At 44.9% G+C, this 4,510-nt stretch overlaps 1 pseudogene; it reads left to right on the forward strand.

Annotated features, from left to right (window-relative positions):
* Window positions 1-4,119: 4,119 nt before the first annotated feature.
* On the forward strand, window positions 4,120-4,256 carry LOC139228392 (U2 spliceosomal RNA; annotated as a pseudogene).
* Window positions 4,257-4,510: the final 254 nt, after the last annotated feature.

The following is a 4,510-nucleotide window of genomic DNA, read 5'->3' on the forward strand; positions in this document are numbered from 1 at the left end:
AGTTCAGAAGAATGAGAGGTGATTTTATTGAAACATATTAGATAATGAGGGGGCTCGATGAGGTGGCTGCAGAGAGGATATTTCCACTCATAGGGGAAACTAAAACTAGGGGACATAGTCTCAGAATAAGGGGCCACCCATTTAAAACTGAGATGAGGAGAAATTTCTTCTCAGAGAGTTGTAATTCTATGGAATTCTCTGCCCCAGAGAGCTGTGGAGGCTGGGCCATTGAATATATTTAAGGCAGAGATAGACAGATGTTTGAGTGATAAGGGAGTAAAGGGTTATGGGGAGCGGGCAGGGAAGTGGACCTGAGTCCATGATCAGATCAGCCATGATCGTATTAAATGGCGGAGCAGGCTCGATGGGCAAGGTGGCCTACTCCTGCTCCTATTTCTTATGTTCTTATGTTGTAAATGTTGCTCACCATTTAAAAAATATTCTGTTTTTTTATTTTTCCTGCCAAAGTGAATAACCTCACATTTCCCAACATTATACTCCATCTGCCACATTACTGCCCACTCACTTAGTCTATCTATAACCCTTTGCAGATGCTTTGTGTTCTCCTCACAGCTTACTATCCTGCCTAGCTTTGTATCATCAGTAAACTCGGATACATTACAGTCGGGCCTTCATCTAGGTAATTAATATAGAATCATACAATCATAGAAGTTTACAGCACGGAAGGTGGCCATTTTGGCCCATCGTGTCCATGCCGGCCAACAAGAGGCTATCCAGCCTAATCCTACTTTCCAGCTCAAGGTTCGTAACCCTGCAGATCACGGCACTTCAGGTGCACATCCAAGTACTTTTTTAAAATGGTGAGGGTTTCTGCCTCTACCACCTTTTCAGGCCGTGAGTTCCAGACCCCCACAACCCTCTGCCTGAAGAAATTTCCCCTCAAATCTCTTCTAAATCTTCTACCAATTACTTTAAATTTATGCCCCCTGGTTGTTGACCCCTCTGCTAAGGGAAATAGGTCCTTCCTATCCACTATATCTAGGCCCCTCATAATTTTATACACCTCAATGAGGTCTTCCCTTCAGCCTCCTCTGTTCCAATGAAAACAAATCCAGCCTATCTAATCTGTCCTCATAGCTTAGATTCTCCACTCCCGGCAACATCCTCTTAAATTTCCTCTGTATTCTCTCCAGTGTAATCACGTCCTTCCTGTAATGCGGTGACCAGAATTGCACGCAGTACTTCAGCTGTGGCCTAACTAGTGTTTTATACAGTTCAAGCATAACCTCCTGCTTTTATATGCTATGCCTCGGCTAATAAAGGCCAACATTCCATATGCCTTCTTAGCCACCTTATCTACCTGGCCTGCTATTTTCAGGGATCTGTGGACATGCACGCCCAGGTTCCTCTGTTCCTCTACACTTCTTAGTTTCCTACCATTTAATGTGCATTCCCTTTCCTTGTTAGCCCTCCCCAAATGCATTACCTCACACTTCCCTGGATTAAATTCCATTTGCCACTGTTCTGCCCACCTGACCAGTTATCTTCCTGCATCCACAGCTTTCTTCTTCATTATCAACCACACAACTGATTTTCGTATCAGCTGCAAACTTCGTAATCATACCCCCTATATTCAAGTCGAGATCATGGATGTATATCACAAAAAGCAAGGAACCTAGTACTGAGTCCTGCGGAACGCCACTGGAAACATCCTTCCAGTCACAAAAAACACCCTTCAACCATTACCCTTTGCTTCCTGCCTCTGAGCCAATTATGGATCCAACTTGCCACTTTGCCTTGAATCCCATGGGCTTTCACTTTTGTGAACAGTTTGCTATGTGGGACCTTATCAAAAGCTTGGACCCTGGACCTGATGGCTTGCATCCTAGGGTCCTTAAAGAAGTGGCTGCAGGGATAGTGGATGCGTTGGTTGTAATCTACCAAAATTCCCTGGATTCTGGGGAGGTCCCAGCGGATTGGAAAACCGCAAATGTAATGCCCCTACTTAAAAAAGGAGGCAGACAAAAAGCAGGAAACGGTAGACCAGTTAGACTAACATCTGTGGTTGGGAAAATGTTGGAGTCCATTATTAAGGAAGCAGTAGCAGGACATTTGGAAAAGCAAAATTCAATCAAGCAGAGTCAGCATGGTTTTATGAAAGGGAAATCAAGTTTGACAAATTTGCTGGAGTTCTTTGAGGATGTACCGAGTAGGGTGGATAAGGGGGAACCAGTGGAAGTGGTGTATTTGGATTTCTAGAAGGCATTCGATAAGGTGCCACATAAAAGGTTACTGCATAAGATAAAAGTTCACGGGGTTGGGTAATATATTAGCATGGATAGAGGATAGGCTAACTAACAGAAAACAGAGAGTCGGGAAAAAGGGGTAATTTTCCAGTTGGCAAACAGTGACTAGTGGGGTGTCTCAGGGATCAGTGCTGGGACCTCAACTATTTACAATCTATATTAATGACTTGGATGAAGGGACCGAGTGTAATGTAGCCAAGTTTGCTGATGATACAAAGATGGGTGGGAAAGCAAATTGTGAGGAGGATACAAAAAATCTGCAAAGGAATATAGACAGGATAATGATGGGCAAACATTTGGCAGATGGAGTATAATGTGGGAAAATTTGAGGTTATCCATTTTGACAGAAAAAGTAGAAAAGCAAATTATAATTTAAATGAAGAAAAATTGCAAAGTGCTGCAGTACAGAGGAGCCTGGGGTTCCTTGTGCATGAAACACAAAAAGTTAGTATGTAGGTACTGCAAGTAAACAGGAAGGCAAATGGAATGTTATTGCAAGGGGGATGGAATATAAAAGCAGATGCTACAACTGTACAAGGTATTGGTGAGGCCACACCTAGAGTACTGTGTACAGTTTTGGTCTCCGTATTTAAGGAAGGATATACTTGCATTGGAGGTAGTTCAGCGAAGGCTCACTAGGTTGATTCCGGAGATGAGGGTGGTTGACTTATGAAGATAAGTTGTGGTTGGGCCCATACACATTGGAGTTCAGAAGAATGAGAGGTGATCTTATCGAAACACATAAGATAATGAGGGGGCTCGACAAAGTGGATGCAGAGAGGATATTTCCACTCATAGGGGAAACTAAAACTCGGGGATATAGGGCTAGAACCTCCACTTATTTTGCCTGCTTATCGCCCACTTAATGCCTATTTTATCGCTGAAATGACATATAACGCCCATATAATCGCCCATTTTGGCACAAAATGGAAACTGACGGGCATTTTTCAGAAGCTTATCGGCGAGCGTTACTTTCCCCGTGTGCTTAACGCTGAGAGAAAATATTACCACCTGCCCACTTTTTTGGGGCGGAATCAGCAGAATGGACGAATTCAACGCCCATAATATCGCCCAGCGTTACTTTCCCCACGGAATTAACGCTGAGATTCAATATTAACGTGCGCACACTGTATTTTATCGTAAAGAGCATATTTACCCAAACTAGCGGCCATGGAGATCGGCCATCGTCAATTTCACCATCTCACACACATATCGCCCACAATATCGCTCGCTCAAAAAAACGGCCACAAAAAGTGGAACTAACCGGAGGAACTAATCACAGCGTTATGGACGCCATGTTGTAGATCACATGTCGCTTCCTTTAAAAGGCTGCTGTGCCTCAACCTCGGCGGAGTTCGGATGTACTCTGCAGGTCGTTGGAGTTGATGTGAACATCTCTAAAAACACCTTGACCACGCTGTGACCGATTGGAATCGAAGAGGTGTGTTCGTCGGGACATTCCTTGTTTGTGAGCAATCGGTGGAAAACAGAGAGCTGTTGCAGTGGGGCCTGTCCTTTCTCACCCTCTCTTGGTGACCAAATACATGCAGCAGACTCGACATCGCCGAAGGGACGCTGCACGGCATTACGTGCCCAATGTACAAAGTGACAGACAGATGAGGAGGACCAGACGTTACACCTCCCGCAAGTGGTCGGCATCACCTTGGTGACGGTTAAAGTTTAAGTTGATTGAAGTTAAGTGTGATTATACCCTTTGTTGTTAAGGAATCACCAGCATGTAATGGTGCAGCTATCTGTGCCAATGTGCTGCAAGGTTTTGTTAAATAAAAAACATTTAAACTGAACATTAGTCTGAAATCATCAGTATTTCTGTACAAACCAATCCTCCCCCACCCCTTCTCGGCCTTTTGGCTAAGATCAAGTGTAGTCTCGGTTGATTGGGCATTCATATGCAAATTGACTGATTGCAGAAACTCGTTTTACCGGTTTTGCTGGCTCTGGCCTTTTGGCTTGGCCCAAGCACCAATTGGAGAGAAGAGGAAAATCTGCATGTTGACCGACCATTGGGCGGGCCCAGAGGCCCGCCAAGGTGCCGGACTGGCACCACAACAGATTGAAGGCTTCGGCCAAAATACCCATCGAAAGGAGGAATCTGCAACCCGGATGGCGGCCAACCGAGCGGCAAACCAGGGCGTCCGAAACACCATCCGAGTGACGGTGAAGAAAGTGGATGGACAGGCAACGATCAACCGGGACCTGTTCGTGAAGAAAATCCTGCTGGG

The sequence above is a fragment of the Pristiophorus japonicus genome, chromosome 17 (assembly GCF_044704955.1).
Source record: "Pristiophorus japonicus isolate sPriJap1 chromosome 17, sPriJap1.hap1, whole genome shotgun sequence".
NCBI classification, from domain to species: domain Eukaryota; kingdom Metazoa; phylum Chordata; class Chondrichthyes; family Pristiophoridae; genus Pristiophorus; species Pristiophorus japonicus.